Genomic DNA, 18,557 nt, shown 5'->3' with positions numbered 1-18,557 from the left:
CATGCAACCTCCACCACTGGATCTCTGCCTTCGCCAACACACTGGATCCTCTCAGGAAACCCTCAAGCAACAGCCTTCCAATAAAGCCATCTGTTTTTTTCCCACCCTCCAAGAGTCCAAGCACACTTGCAGATGGCTCCAGAAAAGATGGATTAGCAGCAAGATCGTGGTAGACCACACAGCCTTCAAAACCGCCGTCACCACACACCACCACCTCATCAGAACAACAAAGAAAGCAGTCATCCAGGAACGCAATACGAATGCACACAACAGCAAAGAACTCTTCACAGTGGTTAAAGAATTCAACAAAGCCCCAACACAGAGACAGCAGACATCCCCCCTCTCAAGACTTCTACAACAACCTCACCACCTTCTTCCACTGCAAGATCAAGGAGATCTACGACAGCTTCGCAATCCAAGACCCACCCATCTAACTTGCAACCACCGCACCCATTGGCTCCAGATCCCAGCCAACCTTGCCCAACTGGACCACCCTCACCCCTGATGACACCCTCAGGACCATGAAGAGCATCGACTCTGGAGCCCCCCTTGGATCCCTGCTCTCACCACATCTTCAACAGAACCAGCGCCTCCATTGCACCCAAACTCTGCCACACCATCAACTGCTCCATTGACTCCACCCCCTTCCAGAAAGACTGGAAGCATGCAGAGATCAACCCCCTGCTGAAGAAACTCTCTGCCGACCCGAAGGACCTTAAGAACTACAGACCCATCTCTCTGTTCCCCTTCCCAGCCAAAGTCATCGAGAAAGCTATCAACGCTCAACTCTCTGATTTCATCAAGAAAATTACACATCCCGAACCTCTCCCAATAGGGCTACGGAAGCAACCATAGCACCGAGACTGGTCTCCTCGCTGCTACAGATGACATCTGCCCCCGCCTCGGCAAAACTGCTGCCCTCATCCTCCTGGACATCTCAGCTGCCTACGAGACCATATCCCACCACACTCTCGGTGCAAGACTCCATGATGCCGGCATCCACAACAAAGCCCTAGAATGGATCCGCTTTTTCCTCACCGGCCGAACACAGAGTCACACTTCCAACTTTCAACTCAGAACCTACAGAGATCAGCTGCAGAGTTCCTCAGGGATCCTCCGTAAGACCCACTCTCTTCAACATTTTCATGGCTCCGCTTGTAGCCATCGTCAGAAGCCACTGACTCAACATCGTCTCCTATGCCAATGACCCCCCCCACCTGATTCTCTCCCTCACAGACGAACCCACAGCCACCAAGAGCAACTTCCACACAAGATGAAGGCAGTCTGCACCTGGATGAAGGACTGCTGTCTCAAGCTTATCTCCGAAGTCCTCATCCTGGGCTCCACACCTTCCACCTGGGAAGACTCCTGGTGGCCCCCAGCTCTCAAACCCCCTCCCGCACCCACAGACCACACACAAAACTGCAGCATCATCCTGGACTCCTCGCTCTCAATGAACCACCAAATCAATGCCGTTTCGTCCTCCTGCTTCCACACACTCCACCTGCCTTGTAAAATCTTTACGTGGGTCCCCACAGAGTCCAGGAAAATGGTCCCTCATGCGCTTGTCAGCAGCAGACTTGACTACGGCAACGCACCCTTCGCCAGCACTACCCAGAAACTGCCAAAGAAACTGAAGAACATCCAGAACGCCTCTGCCAGACTCATCCTGAACACCCCGCACCACAGCCACATCACCGGCAACCTAAGAGGCCTTCACTGGCTACCCATCAATAAAATAATTACCTTCAAGCTCCTCCTCATACATGCATACAAAGTCCTCCACAACGCCAGACCTGCTTACCTCAACCACCGCCTCTCCGTCTACACTCCCACCAGACATCTCCACTCCGCACAACTGGCCCTGGCTACCATCACACGGATCCGCAAGATCACGTCTGGAGGAAGATCCTTCTCCTTCACATTAGGCAATCACCATCGCTGCTGCAATTCAGGAAGGACCTCAAGATCTGGCTCTTCGACTGAACCGCAGATCCCCACTCCTCCCCATTGAGTGCCTTGAGACCCTCAAGAGTGAGTAGTCACGCTTTATAAGAAAACACATTGATTGATTGATTGATTGATTGATTAATTGAGCTAGGGCTGTCTTTCTAATGTTCATTATTTCTTTTTACAGGTCTGCCAGGGAGAGCCTGGTGGTCCAAACAGGAAACAAAAAAAAGTATGCCACGAGTTGAGAGGAAACTTCCAATGCTACATAGCCACTGATTTCTTGTTTTTCAGTAACAAACTTCCTCCTTAAGTGTTAGTGAATAACAAACTTTTGCTCTCCAGGCGTATCAATCATGACTACCACCTGCCGTAGTTTCAGTGCCTTGAATGAAGCCATGGTAGTAGCGGCTATGCTGAAGGCAGAGAGATCTCCACCGTCCGGGCAGGGATCTGTATATATGGCAGGCGGTCTTCTATAAGGGGAGAAAAGGCCAAAGCCTCAACCTTTAAATGAGGCCCATAATCTCTATCGACCCATACACTCATTGAAAAGAACCCATATTTAATTTGATATCATAGATATGATCAGTAACTTCACAATATAAAAGAAATTTAAAAATTTGCAGAACACAATTCAGTTGAAGGGATATACTATTGGAAATTTAAGAAAACACTGAACTTCACCAGTTAAGGAAGATAAGCATTCACACCAATATATTGCCATAAACTCATCCACAGCCCCCCCTCCACACCTGCATGCAATCCCTTACTCCTTGTCCCTTTTGACTTATGCTATACTCTATACTACGCTCCCAGTCACTCGCAGCAATTTCCTGTTGGGCATAGCTTTGGGCCCTGCCCAGAGGGTTCCGCCACAGGAAATGCTCTGTGCCCAGTCACCTTGTCGAAGGATCCAACCTGCAGTATCTGTTGGGCATATGTTATGGCAGTGCGAACTAGACATGATCTGGAGGTGTGCAAAGCATCCGCTGGGCACAGGATGTGGCCTTCACAGACATCTTTGCCCAGTATTTGCCCCATTACCTGTGGGGCACATTTTGTACCGCGCCTTGCACCACTTAGCACAAGATGTAGCTTTCCTACATGTTCTGTGGTTTGTACTGATTTGGAATGTCTGCTTTTGCTTTCTTTTGTATAAAACAAAATAAAAAATAAAAAAATCGCTATACTAATTTCAATAGAAAGTGCAACTTTTGGAACCCCCCTCATAACATATTCCCCCTTCACCAGTTTGTATACCTCCCTGTATGATCAAACTTAAGTGGACGTGTTTTGCTTTTGGATAATTAATCCGAATTAGTAGTACAGGGTGAAAGAAAAACTCAAGAAATTATTTTTCAAGGGCTGCACACAAATCCAGTGTGTGCAGTGCACGCTGGACATGGACCTCTACTCTGCATATACCGCTATCAGTGCAGACTTCAGGCTAGGAGTGTTGAGCTACGTCATTCCGATCTCAGTGACAACCTTGTCCCAAATCATTAAGCTAAATGGCCAATGGCGACACTCGCCATTAGCTTCTTCCCGATCTGTCGCAGCTTTCAGCATGGTCGACCACAAAATCCTACTTGATATTCTGCAGGACCATTCCTGTGACTATTCTCAAATGGTTTGCCTCTTACTTTAGTAACAGCTCACAACAGATCATACTCTTTAATCCTGTTACTCTTCTCCAAGTGATACCACAAGAGTCCATTTTGACCTTGTGGTGTGTTCACATATTTTGTCTGTTGGTGACCACCATACGCCTGCCCACCATTGACCTAGGTCCTCTGATCATTCATTGCTGTTTCTGTATTATGAAAATATAAAAATGCATTGCCACTGTCTTATGCATTATTAAAGTGGGTCTTTAGTTCATACATTCATATAGTATATGATCTTTTTAGGTCTCGACTAGGCAGCGCATGAGCGGTCTCGTCGAGAGATGGTGTATACAGTATAGCGGGGGAAGCTCCGCCCAATTTCCGCCCATATTTTTGATTGGCTTTAGTCATAATTACTGCATTGTGATTGGTGTTTGGCCTGTTAGCCCCGCCTCCTGACGTCTATGTCGTCATTTTTCTCCCTCCGAGGCTATCAGCTCCTTCACCGGAACACTATTTGCTGCCCTGTGTCCTCCCCCCTACCCCCTCCCGCAGTTCGCTGTTTTTTCGCCCCCCCCTTTATTGTCTCAAGGTGGTGCCCTGCATTTGTTGTGTCTTTTTCTTTAGTTCTTGGTTTCTGTGTTTTCCTTTCCCTCCTCTTGCTGTTTCCTTTTCACAGTGTAACTCACCGCAAGCAATGGTATCTTGTTTTTTGGCATATTTTTTGAGCTTGGAGTTGCATGAAGTCAGAACTTAGGGGCATATTAACAACGGCCAGCGATAATTATCGCTGGCCGTGCTTAGCGATAATTATATTATCGCAGGCTATCTCTGGTATTTATCGCCTTGGTAGAGCGTTATTAACAACGCGTTACTCCAGGGCGAGAAAAATTCCAGAGATAGCGAGGTTATCGCCCTTTTACAGGGAACATCGCTGGTTTTCCAGCGATGTTCCCTGCAAAAGAGTGATAACCTTGCTGATACGACCCAGGGGGTCGTATCAGCATAATCCACCCCCTATGTTAGGGATGGCTAAGTCAGGATTTTAGCAGACGTTTTCGCCAAAATTTAATGTGTACTAAAATCATGTGGGCTGCCTTGTAAATATCGCGATGTAAACATCAGCAATATTTGCAAAGTAGTCCATCTTGGGTACGCCCAGTAACGCCCACTTTGCATCTCTTTGGAGATGCAAAGTGAGGCGTTGGGAAAAAGGGTGCTAACATGCGATTATGCATGTTAGCACACTCTTGTAAATAGGGCACTGGTTTTATCTCCGCTTTTCTGGCTTTGTAAGCCAAAAAAGCGGAGATAAAGCCCTTGTAAATATGCCCCTTAGTTTCTTGTACAGTGCTTTTGCTCATTGCGCCCACCCCGCCCCTACCCTCATGTGGCTCTGCTTTTCCGTTGAGACCATGCTTGTGAACTGTGGGCGGAGAATCGGAGAGCGGGAGTAACTTGAAAACATGCATTTTTATTTCCACAAACTTACACAGACTTTTTTGTAGGCTTCACTTTTTTACACATTTAATTAAAACGTATCAATAATTCAATGTATTTCTCTTCAAACAACTCCTAAGAGCTCAAATACCACGTTCACTTGTCTGTTGCCAAATCTACAGCCAGTTCCATGATCACTGCCACACAGTCCATAGCTAGGCTACTTTGCAGTAATGTACGGTAATGTGCTGCATTAAAATGCTTATAAGGTCCCAAAGGCGAGACCGATTGCATTGCAAATGCTTGTTTCAAATAATTTTCAATGTTTCCTATATTTAACTGTTAGTTTCTATAAAGAAACCGTGAAGGATCACCACAAATGACCCCTTGCTGAATTCAGAATTTTGTCTACTTTTCTAAAATGTATAGCTTTCCAGGATCCATTATTGATTTCATACCCATTTCTACCATTAACTGGAAGGAGGTTGAAAGCACAAAAAATAGCAAAAATAGGCTATGTCCCAGAAAAATGCCAAAACTATGTAAACATTTTTGGCTTTCTGACAAACGTCTGCTTGTCTCTGAAAGCTGGGAAGATTGTGATTACAGCACCACAACCGCTTTGTTGATACCATTTGCAGGAAAAAAAACAGACGCTTTCAACTGTAGCCCTTTCCCCCCCCAAAAAACTAAAACTTTGCTGTATTTTGGCTAATTTCTGGGTCCCCTCCAGGGAAATCCACAAACCCTGGGTACCTTTAGAATCCTCATGACGTTGGAAGAAAAGGATGCAAATTTGGCGTGGATACCTTATGTGGTCAAAAAGTTACAGTGCTAACTACCCCAAATAGCCAAAAAAAGGCTTAGCACAGGAAGGGGGGGGGGGGGGGGAGGGCAGGGGGGGGGCTAGCAGCAAAGGGGTTAAAATCGTTGTTTCCATCACATTCCAGAATTAGACAAAAATGTGCTTCATTTTTGCTTTCCCAACTTCTAAATGCGCACAGTTCATTTCAAAGAATTTACATTGTGTTGTGTGTAAAAAAAATGAGAACATACAACCTTTCCATTCACACTTACTGTACCCCATGACAAGATTGTCACATAACTGTTTACTGTTCTTTCTCTGACTGCAAAGTGAGAGGAGTTAATAAACACCAGTCTCCATGTTACAAACATAAGCAGCAATTTGTCAGAAGACATAGCCTGACATTTAACCCGTCTTTGAAGCCAGGAAATGCAACTAAAATACAGAATTTAAAGGCAGTCTTATTTATTGCTTAGACTTTTGTGGCAACCAAAAATCATATCACCACCCACAAAGGGGTAGGGACCCAAAGTTTGGGAAACACTGTCTTAAGAGTGAAGCTAGACCCTTGGCTCGGATCTGTCTCTGCTATATCTGTTATTTGTTGGGTCGCCCACCTCTATTTGGATAATTGAAAGAAAGCATCTCAGAAAAGCTCACTAAATATGTTGTTATTATTTACACTTTGCAGACACTAAATAGAAAAACAAATAGGAAATTCAATAGAAAAAAGCATTTGCAATGCAATAGGTCTTGCATTTGCGAGAGTTCGAGCTCTTGGCATTGTAAATGACAATACCTTTTATTTACGTGTTTAGAAAACCTGCAAGCGGTGCATAAACACACACTATGTACTTATAGTCCTTGCTTACGAGAAGCAAGGTTGGCTGTAAAAGAGGCGGTTACTGCTAGCCTTGCTTTCGTAACCAACAACTGTAAGTAGAAAGTGCTTGTGTACACACTGCTTGCAAGTTTTCAAAACACATAAAAGGCATTGTCATTTACAATGCCAATAGCTCAAACTCTCCCAAATGTGAGACCTATTGCATTGCTAATGCTTGGGTCATGGAGCCTGCAAGCTGAAAAAACCCAAACAAAGTACTTCTGTGCAGCAGCATTAAGAATGCAAGTGATCCCAAAGAATAGCCCAAATCTGGATTTAGCTACTCACCTCAGCTGCAACTGTGACCAGATCGTCGACAAACTATCCACTTTACCCTCAATGCTAAGTAGCATGATAAATGACATAAAATGTGCAACAGCCAAAAACACAAATAAATGCCAGGGTAACCGTAACACCGCGGAGGGCACGATCAACGGTCAATCAAAAAGTAAGACGTACCCAGGCAACTCCAATGAGAACACTGAGAAGACAGGAGGGCCCGGCAATGGAGGATCTCGCGGCGAATCGATAAAAGCCCAACTAGTAGAGGTGCAAGCGCCAAAGCTAAATGCCAAACAACGCCGCCAACGGAAAAGGAAACGGCGCTACCAGAAGCCCCCCCCATAAATGCAACAGCCTACTTCTCCATCTTCTCAGGTTCTCACAATAAACAGGACATCAACTTAGGCGACTCAAGTATACAAAATGAAGCACAACAGTCACCGAACATCTCCAATAATTCTCCGGAACAAGGAGGTGTTGCAACACGGACATATGCAGCCAGGGCACATGCGGAAACTAGAGAAGAAAAAGGACAAGGAACTCCGTCAGGGGCTAGTGCAGGAATCAAAGAAGAAAAAAGACAAGGTACTACATCCATCCCACCTAACAAAAATAAACAACAGAGGCAACAGTCAACTCAACAGTCACCGCACTGCCAAGCCCTGATGGGAGAGCCACTGGCCTTATCTAACAACCCTGAATACTTCCAACAGCCAAGTGGAGAGGCAGTTAACTCTGGGGCCCTAAGGTCGACAGAAAAAATGTGCAAAGATACTAATACAAGCTCAAACAACGGGCCCAGAAGAGGATGTACTGGAAAGAAAGACAGGCCAAACCAGGATACACTGCTCAGAGAGCCTAGACGGCCTCTTCCATCAACTAACGATTGCCCTAGCTGGAGGTTCCCAGATAAAAAGGTCCAGGATGGTACGCAAGACTCAAAAAAGTACCCCCCAAGTTGATAGCACCCAATGAAAATCCAGGGAATATTACGGCAGGAACATCAAGTAGTCAAGTGGAAATCCAGTTCAAAGAAGTAACCAGCTTCATACATCAATCTGCACCGATGGCCATAGCAACTCTACATCTGCCGGCAAGACAAACATCAAGAACCACGCAGCAAGAAATACAGGCTTTGGTTTTCCACCCCCTATACACCTCTAAGGGCCATCAGGATACATTAAATCGAGGTAATATTATAAGATTAATGAAGACAATCCAAAATCTTGCCGGTATAAGTTCAAGGGACCTACTCTCCATAGAGTTCATACGTACTGCTAATCCTCAAAGACCAGAGGCTACAAAGGCAACGTGGAATTCAAATAAAATTGCAGAGATAATCCTAGCAGAACTAGGCACATTCCAAGACTGGGGTATTGACACCTACCCCTTCCAAAAACCAGCCTATCCATCTCCATTATTACAAAGCAACGCAAGCCCTGGACCAAAAATTCATCATGCACACTCAATCAATCAATTCTTTCTTTATTCGGTTATTAAAACAGAGTAACCATAAAAGTACATATATATCACAATTAATTTCATCTAGTACACCAAAAATTAAATCATCATAGTTCAGGATACAATTGATTTACGTGATTTAAAAAAAAAATTTAAATGAAGAAGTATATACAATAGTTAAAATATTGTCCAATTTTTGTACAGCCAAAAAGGCAGGGCGACAGCGATTAAGTTCTATGATCTTCAGTAAGGGAACAACCCACCGACGTCTCGGCATTGTGTAAAATTTACAGAAAAATAGTATATGTAAATCGGATTGATCTGATATATCATCACAAGGACACTTAATCAAACTTTTAGACCAATCATTCATAACAGGAAAACTGAATAACCTATACAATAAATTAAATCTAAATCGGGTTAATAAGAACTTCTCATGATCACTCATTTGTAATTTAACATATGGCTGCATTTTTCTAGAAATCACTATTTGTTCATGGGCCACCACCGTCATTTTCTTCATTTCGATTGATGTTCTGCGAACATGTAGGTAAGTCATACACTTTTCCTTCATGAACTTTCTTGAAATGTTACAGAGAGAAGATGGTTCAGAGAAATAGTTCCCCATACCCAGGTCCGTGAGGAATTTCCTCACGTAGCACAACCATCTTATTTTTCCACTCTTTTCTAGCCCAATCACATTATTCATAATCAAGCGATTTAACCCACATTCATCAGTCGTCCAGACTCTGTGCCATAGTAGTACTGGAGCAGTCTTTATAATATCTTCCAGATATGGTTCCCCAAGCTCTACATGGCAGACATCTGTGGATACACTTTTTGGGACGGCTAGAAGATATTTCATAAAGAGGTTTTCCTCCACCTGCAAAAATGACACATTCGCATGGCCCCACAAACCCGCACCATATGTTACAATTGCTACACAAGTAGCTTTATACACAGTTAACATTTCCCCGATTGGTTTCCTGCCTACTTTATGGCTAAAAAATTTTAATGCCATAATTGATTTACAATACAGTAATTTCCTGGTGTTAATTGTGGTATTCCATAAACCTGTACGATCGAATAAAACCCCTAAATAGGAAAAGGTTGAAGTAAAATCAACTGGGGATGGACCAATCAAAACCATCTTTCCCTTTTTATGTACGCCCAAACCACAGTTCATGGTGAAAGTTTTTCAACAGTTAATACTCAGATCTAGCCCTGCCATAAAATTTGCAAAGGAGGTCACTAACCTTTGCATAGCCTGGGGGGTTCTGGCCATCAGGACAGCGTCATCGGCGTACAGCAAAGTTGGGATCGGTCTTTACCCCACCATTGGCATATCCCTGCACTCGTTCAATAAGATGTTCTCTACATCATTAATATATAGTGTGAAAAGAAACGGGGCAAGGACACAGCCTTGACGTACTCCCCTTGCAATTTTAAAAGATTCTGTACATTAGCCATTTCTCCCATATCTGACTCTGGCTGACGCACCCAAATAGAGTTCCCGAAGGAAATTAATAATTGTAGGATCTACTCCCATTTTGTCCATAGCCAGCCAAAGTTTACTATGTGAAACACAGTCGAATGCAGAAGTTAAATCTATAAAAGTTAAAAACATTCGACCCTCTTTTGCTTTTGTGTATTTCTCTATTAGAAGGTGCAAATTCAAACATTGGTCAATCGTGCCAAGCCCTTTTCTAAAACCATACTGCAAGTCACTAAGTTTCATATTCTCCTCTGCCCAGGTTTGAAGTCTGTTTAAAATTACCCGACCGAAAACCTTAATGGTTGAATCCAAAAGGGATATTGGGCGATAGCATTGACAGCTCGCTCTGTCACCCTTTTTAAATATAGGAACTATCAATGATTCACATCAAGAAGGAAGAAGGCCATTTTGAAATGTAGCATTAAAAAGTCGTGTGAGAATCGGGGCCCAAAGGTCTCGATTATTTTTATATAGGTCCACCGGAACCCCGTCAGGGCCCGGTGCCTTGCCCCCCAGACTTGCATCAATACATGCATTTACTTCTGCTACAGTAATGTCAGGGACTAAATTATTCTTTAAATAGGAACAGTTGCGCACTGGATCTTTCTCTATTGAACAGTCCTCTTCTTGAGTCTTAGCAGAATACAATTCTGAAAAGTGTTTCACCCACTCTTTCTCCGGTATTGCAACTTCTATTGTAGCAATGTTATTATGATTCAGGAAAGGGGAATTAACAACTTTCCAAAATGATGCAGTATCTTTACTTAATGACGCTGCACACAGGGCATCCCAAGCTTCTTTCTTTAAAGTCACCTTCCTCCTTTTTATGGTCTGCTTATAGATGTTTCTACACTCTCTAATTAAGATAGTATCTCTCACTGGGGCGTTTAGAGCATGTTTTAGTTTTGAATAGGCCTTAGTACAGGCCGTATCAAACCTCCCCTTTTTGGCCTTATTACCACCTTTTGTTTCGACCCATAGTAATTTTCTGACTTCTTCAATAATCATTAGAAAGTTCTTAATAATGTCAGGATCATCAGTATTCGCATCTGTGCAAGCATAGAATTGAGGCGCAGTACTTTTTACTAATTTTTGCAAAAAGTCTTCCGGGACAAGTTTTGTCCACTTTAAAGAATAACCGTTTTTCTTGGCCATAAAGATGTTATCTACTAATTTATTGGGCATATCCTTTCTACTTATCACCTTCTGTCTACTTTGTAAAACTAAACTAAGGGGAAAATGGTCGCTCAATGAGTTATCAAGAATGGTAAATTCCTGAATCATTCCCCCGTGTCTAGAAGTCATAATCACAAAATCAATTGTTGTATTTCCACCCCTTCCATTAAAAGTGGGGAGAAATGGAATCTCAGGGCTGGTCATTCGGTTAACAAAATTCATATCACAGCCAAATATCATTTCATTTAGGTAATCCCCCGATTTAGTATGTTCAAAATGGCTAAAACTGTTATCTTTATCCAACATTACCCCACATGTTCCTCTCTCTCCTTTCATACATATAGGGCAGTTGAAATCTCCCAACCATATAACACAGACCTCTCTTAATCTTCCTTCCAGCATGGATTTAATATTACTCCCTAATAATTAAAAAACTTTATCCACGTCCCGTCCCGGGACATTATTGTAAAAATTTACCAAAACTAAAAAAAACGTATTGTTAATTGTGATCCTGATAACATGATAAAACATATTGATAAATACCATTTCCACTTTAGTACATAACAACATGTTAGAAACATAGGTGCATAAACCTCCTTTGGCCCTACCATGGGCCGAACTGATTGCAGGGGAAAAATAAGTCCTAAAACCATTCACATGATCTGGATCCAATGTCCAGGTTTCTTGAATACTGACAACATCGTAATTATTCAACAAGTTTACCCAGTTTTCATTATCCAGTTTTGACCTTAACCCTGCAATATTCCAGCTCATAAAAGACCATGTACCCTTACTTGTTTGTCTAACCAGAGCATCCGTATTGCCAGTAAGCTCCGGTATAACCCCGAAGTATAACTTATCAAGTGGGGTATTATCACTCATGGACATCTGCTCTTTGCTCATCTTATCCACCGTACCTATGTCATCCATTACATTAGTCATGTCCACACCTTGTTCATCAGTGACTGTCCGGTGTCCACAGTCAATATCCTCTAAACCCTGCAAAATGTGATATCGATTCGATGTTGGTAATTCATAATTATCTCTAGTTCTAGCCCTAAACTCCCCTTGGAGCCATGAGTTAAATGTAGTCATCATAGAATTCATGGGAGGATAACATTTAGACAAGTTCAAGGTTTGAATCCCACTATTCCTGCAATGATTGTTCCAGCCACATATGAATCTTACTGCATGATTGTCTCTAAAATTGACAATTATACAGTCCCCAGTGAGATCTTTTTTTGTAGATCCTATCCAACTTACTCTACGGACATGTACAATTTCAACTTGCACATGCCGTGGTAAGGGTCTATTGGTATTTAACCAAAATAAAACTTTGTTCTTTAATTCCGAGTAAGACTCCCCTCTATCTTTTTTTAACTCTGGCACCCCCGTCAATACCACAGTATAAAGGGTAGACTGTGGAGGAAGATCAATACATGGAAAGTTGGCCCGCTCAAAATCACACCTATTCTTTTCTGAATTTCTTTTACTACGATCCCTGGTCCGTTCCTTGCCTATCGTCTCTTTTACCGTCTCCCTTTCAACCCCCTTACACCCAGGATTTTTATAAACATTAGTCCCTACAGATAATATATGTTGAGCCTGACAATTATCACTCTTTGCCTCTAGTATACCTAGATTAGGAGGTTGTTTTTGAGCATCCCTAGCTGTACTTACAGCTGAACCAGAGCTGGGTTTAACAGCGGGTCTATCATAGGTTTCAAGTTGTTTCAATAGATCTGCGTTTGTTATAACCAACTTTTCTAGGTTCCCTATTTTCTCAGCTAGGTCCTTTATTCTTCCCAGCAGCGGTAAAGTTAAAGATTTAATTAGCTGCTCTAGATAAATCATAAAACCCACTGGGTTTGGTGGTAAAGTATCTTGGTGAACACTACATCTCTCTTCATTAATCTGTCCTTCAATGGTGGCTAACTGGGCTTCACTTTTATCCCCTTTTTCTGCCGATGGGTTGTGTACGATTTTCTTACAATCACCTTTAGCTTTCCCCCTAGCTTTATTTACAGACTGTTCTTTCCTGCTAGTTAATTTTTTTCCTTTACCTTTATGTTTTCGCCCTCTAGATGTTTGTGGGTGGCTCTCATTGTTTGCCGTGTCTATTAGATTAGAATCAACAATAGAACAGGCATCATTCTCCTCTACAATTTCTGGATCGTTAATGAGGAGAAGTGATTCCTGGCTTGGCTGTGGTGACCGCATCATCGGTGTAGTAGAAAGTCTACTAACACGACATGAAAAATCATTAGATGAATTTTGTTCTAACTGGGCAACACAGTTACCATCTTTCCCTGGAAAGTCTGCATAGGAATCCATGAGGATGGAATCACAAGAATATGCCGTTGTTGTAGATGTATTTATCTGTTGAGTTGGGAAACACATAGTTGGAGGGAGTGAGAGACGTCTCTCAGTGTTCTCAATTGCAGTAGCAACTACGCCTATAGTCTTCTGCAACATTCTATCAATTGCAGTCAGGCTGGGGAGTGGTGTGGTAACATCTTTTTTTTTTCCTTCTCGAAGATGAACGGGTATGCATGGGAGTGTTTTTACCCATATTTTCTATCAACACTTACAAGCGTGCAAGACTATCGTTTCAACAAATTTATGCTTCGTTTGTCGCTTCGAATTTAGGGGAGGACCAAGAGTGGTGGCCCAGCCTCCTCCGGCCCATAACGGCCACAGACGGCCCGCCCTTTGCCCGGGCTTAGCCCGGCGCCGCCCGCGCGTGTCCCGCGACGCGTAGGAAGCTCTTCCTCTTTTAGCGCCTCTGGGCACGGAAGTCAAGGTGATTGGGGGCGGACCCGCAGCCGGGAACTCTGGGGGCTGTAGTCCGCAAGCTCCGCTCCCCGCACGCCGCGATCAGGGCTCACTGCAGCCGCGGGGGAAGCGAGCATCAGGAGAGGCTACGGACACCCAAGTCCACAGGTAAGGTGCAAACAACTCTACCATGATAATAGGGCTCCCGCTCCACCGAGGGAGCTCGTCCTCTTTTAGCGCCTCCGGGCGCGGAAGTCAAGGTGATTGGGGGCGGACCCGCAGCCGGGAACTCTGGGGGCTGTAGTCCGCAAGCTCCGCTCCCCGCACGCCGCGATCAGGGCTTACTGCAGCCGCGAGGGAAGCGAGCGTCAGGAGAGGCCACGGACACCCAAGTCCACAGGTAAGGTGCAAACAACTCTACCACGATAATAGGGCTCCCGCTCCACTGAGGGAGCTCGTCCTCTTTTAGCGCCTCTGGGCGTGGAAGTCAAGGTGATTGGGGGCGGACCCGCAGCCGGGAACTCTGGGGGCTGTAGTCCGCAAGCTCCGCTCCCCGCACGCCACGATCAGGGCTCACTGCAGCCGCGGGGGTTGCGAGCATCAGGAAAGGCCACGGACACCCAAGTCCACAGGTAAGGTGCAAACAACTCTACCACGATAATAGGGCTCCCGCTCCACCAAGGGAGCTCGTCCTCTTTTAGCGCCTCCGGGCGCGGAAGTCAAGGTGATTGGGGGCGGACCCGCAGCTGGGAACTCTGGGGGCTGTAGTCCGCAAGCTCCGCTCCCCGCACGCCGCGATCAGCGCTCACTGCAGCCACGGGGGAAGCGAGCGTCAGGAGAGGCCACGGACACCCAAGTCCACAGGTAAGGTGCAAACAACTCTGCCACGATAATAGGGCTCCATGCACACTCAAACTCTGTACTTAGAGGAGCTTGGGGTAGATCGCGACAACAGAGTGCTAACAGTCAGCCGGACCCACAAGAAATATTCCGGGCGGCATCAGCCTCCAGAAGCCAAGGATTCAACAGAGAAGTAATATCCCATTCTATAATCACACTGCACTGAACTTTACCCTGCGAACTAATGACATTCATCAATGCCATTAATGTTAACTCTGATTTTAAACTTTACAGTATTTTTCTATCCTGGGGTTTAACTGATTTTACTTGAAGATATTTTTCTATAACTTAGTGCTCAAAAAGGTGGCAATGGTCGATGAAATTATATTGAATATTTGTTTATATATATTTTATTTTTTTAAAGCTTGTATTGCACATTTACAGATGCATAAATTAGAAATCAGACCCGACTTCTAGAATGCAGGCACCGACCTCCCTATTTGGCAGTCTCCATGTTTCATGGTAACTGTCTATCACCTGCTTCCAAGTGCTGTGTTTCCTCAGTAACTTGTCTATGTCTTCCCGGCGCTGTGCCCCCTTGCTGAGCTTGTCGGGAGTGTAGAAGATGACCTGGTAGCAGACACGGTTCTTCTCCGTGGTGGTGAAGTTCCCCGGGGCGCTGACAGTCTCCGCACTAAGGACAGCTCTCAGTTTGTCCCTGCCTGCCAGCAGTGTTTTCTTGCTCTTTGGGTTCTTGTTTACATCAATGTAAAAGCCCAATGGCCAGGTCCACGCGCTGCCCTCAGGTGGCAGAGGCCTCGTCTGCTTCTGAGTCTCCATCAGTCTTTCTTTTGATCCCAGCAGACCCGTGCACCTGCGGCTCAGCCCCGGTGCTCCGGTCTTCGGGGGTGTATGGTTCGTCTTCCAGTTTAGTAGTGTTACCACCGCCCGTTGGCAGCTGAACTAGCGTGGCCCCGCGCACTTGCACTTCCGAGTCAGAACTAATTCCGCTTCCGGCTGCCAGTTGCATTTCCGGGTCAGCCGCTCCACGGCGCTCTTGTTCAGCTTCTGTGAACTCTTCCAGGTACCCGCGCTGGAGGTGGAGACGTTCCCAGTGTCTGCCCCGCAGCAGGCCCATGATCTCAGCAAAGAGGCTGAGGCTCAGGCCAATGTCGTCGGTGAGGAAGGCCGCCAGCTTCTCCTCGGGCAGGACCGCCTTCTGCATGATGCGCATCACCTGCAGGTAGTCATTTTAGGACAAGGAGTCGACCAGCCTCTGTGCCAGGGCCTCCAGCACGCTGAGGGGCAGCAGGTCGCAGCCGCAGGTCTCCGAAAGCAGGCGGGCCACCTCCAGGTGGTCTGGGGGGGTGCCAAGCTGCGGACGCTCGTCAGCAGCTGACCAGCACAGCGCTGCACCCCATCACATTCCGGCTCTTCGTCGCCCTCTGTGGGCAGGTCCTCCTCCCGCAGGTGCCGCAGCAGCCGCTCGCAGGCCTCCTCCAGGAGGTTCCTCACGTATACCCGAGCACCGTGGTCGTGGGCGGGCATCAGCGGGGCTGCAGCAGCCATCCCGGGGTCCAGCAGTCTCAATCCGCAGAGAGAGGCGTCTTCAGCTGAGCAGGAAGCATCGAGCCTGTGGAAAGCACGAGCAGCTGTGCTTCAGCAGGCTCTGACCGGCAGAGGCCAGGCCTGTATGGAGCCTGTAGCTTAGGGCAGTGTGCTTCCATCTGTGCTGTCTTGTTTTACCTCTTTCCCACGTCACAAGTTATCAACCATTTGAAATGTGGATTTTTGATTGGCTGCTGCTCCCGCTTTCTCCAATCAGCACGCAGTTCCATCAATGAGGGGGACAGCAGCTGAGGTTGCCGGAAGTGCCGCGAGAGCTCCTGCCTGCCGCTGTTGCTGACTTGCTGTCTTTTCTTCCTGTTTCCTGTCGCCTCGCTGCTGACATCTGCGCAGGTCCGAGGCTTCTCGAAGTCAGGGGGGGCAGGATGTTGGGCTGATGTTCGACCCTAACGGAGGTTTTGATCATAATGCGCGCCTAAAAGCCTCCTCGCGCACAGCGCTTTATTGTTTAGGTGTGCGTGTTTAAAAAGCATTGTCTGTGCAAAGCTAACGCTGCTCCAACATTCGTGGGCGCCCCTCGCACATACACACCCGTCAGGTGTGTAGTGATCCTCCGATCAGCAGTCTAGTGTTCCAGCATGTTGTAAGATACACTGAACACCCACCCACCACAGGTGTCACCAGTCAGGTGACCCTGGCAATAAAAGGGGCCGAGCACATGTGCTCTGGGCCAGTTATCTAACTATAACTTCAGTGTCTGCGTCCATCATTTATCTGCATGTGGGCCTAAGGCCCAAACACTACAATGGCGACGAGCGGGTGAATCCCGTGTGCGCAGCCGCCTCTGAAGGTGGTGAGGGAGAGAGCTGCCCGTGCGATGGACACCCCCTGTGTCGAGAAGATGGCTCATCACCTGTGGGGCATGTCGGAAGCCCAGCCCGAGGTGACCGGGAGCCCACCCCGCACCTCATGAACCTGCCTGACTTGCAGTGCGGAGAAGTGCGAGCCAAGCGGAGCCCACCCGCGTCGGCCGCAACGGAGTGCCCCCGCAAGCGAGGAGAACCATGCGGAGCCCACCCGCATGGAATAAAGGGTCCGCCGGCCGGAGGTGAGCCCGTGAAGTAAGAGGGGGACGCGGGGCTACGCTAAACAATAGAACAGACCCCAAGCACGAAGAGGCCCGTGGGAGCCTACCCCGCATCTACGGCCACAAGTGAACACTGAGGCGAGGCCCCGCAGTTAACAAGCACCCCTGTTAAGTTGAAGGTCAAGGACAACCCCCCCCCCCCCCCCCGCGCAGCCGGAGGGAGAAAAGGCCCGCTGCAAGGGGTGGGAACCCTGGAAAGTGAATGGCTGGCCGCTGCGCCTACCAAATGAAGGGACACAAGTTGCACAAGGCCGCGGCAGGCTAAGCCTGCAGCAGATCGGAGTGGTGCTGGCCCCCGCGGCCCGTAGTTGAGGCAGAAGCGGCCGCGATAGGAAAGCAACGGTATTGTGCGGCCTGCAGCCAAGTGGAGCGGCACTGGCACCCCCCCCTGCACGGCCCGTGAAGATAAAAGGCCTGCTGCAAGGGGCAGGAAGCGTTTAAAAATAAGTGACTCACTGTCGTTAAGCGGAGCCCCAGTGGTACCGGCAAGGTTGTGTGTGCTCCAGCCCCCTCGCAGCCCGCGATGCATGTGAGTCTGCTGCGAGGGGCAGAGCACTTAAGGCGACTGCAGGCGGCCAGCGCCGCGGAGGAGTAAATTGAAGTGCATGGGGCAAGGCTACTTAGCTCCCCCTCTCCCCACAAGTAAAGAAAGCACGGGCACTCACCGCAAGGAAGTCCTCCCGAGTGACCGTCAGGAACTGGAGCAAAGAGGCAGCAATGTGGCCCGGGAGCACACCTGCACAGTGAATGCAGGCAGCGATGTTCCCCGAGCACGAACCACGCACCGGTAGGAAGCTGCCGAGAAGGAGAGTCAGAGCAAGGCAGCACTGCCACCTAGGGGCTGTGTTGCAACAGCGCTCCTAAAAAAAAATTAAAAAATTATAGAGTTGGAACAAGAACAGAATATGAGCAGTGAGATACTGCAAACGAAGGACTAACTGGCATGGCCTGCAGTGAGGGCCAGGTGAGAAACCGTTCTTAGGCTGTTTGTGACCCGCAGAGCTAATCAGCGGAGAGCCACCCTGCTGGCAGGGGGCTACCTCCAAGGAAAGTCATGAACAGAAGAAAGCAATACAAGCAAAGCACAGATGCACGCAAGCCTTACTGCACCCCCAGTACACGAAGGA

General features: G+C 46.8%; 1 long non-coding RNA gene across 1 annotated transcript in view; it reads right to left on the bottom strand.

The window, feature by feature from the left end:
• LOC146816695 (uncharacterized) overlaps positions 1-18,202 on the bottom strand; it is a 165,964-nt gene extending 147,762 nt beyond the window's left edge. Inside the window, exon 1 of the long non-coding RNA XR_014962479.1 lies at positions 18,096-18,202. This is a non-coding gene — a long non-coding RNA (uncharacterized LOC146816695). The remainder of the gene's footprint in view (positions 1-18,095) is intronic.
• Between the last annotated feature and the right edge of the window lie 355 nt (positions 18,203-18,557).

The sequence above is a fragment of the Triturus cristatus genome, chromosome 6 (assembly GCF_964204655.1).
Source record: "Triturus cristatus chromosome 6, aTriCri1.1, whole genome shotgun sequence".
NCBI lineage: Eukaryota > Metazoa > Chordata > Amphibia > Caudata > Salamandridae > Triturus > Triturus cristatus.
This window is presented reverse-complemented; position numbering and strand designations above follow the sequence as displayed.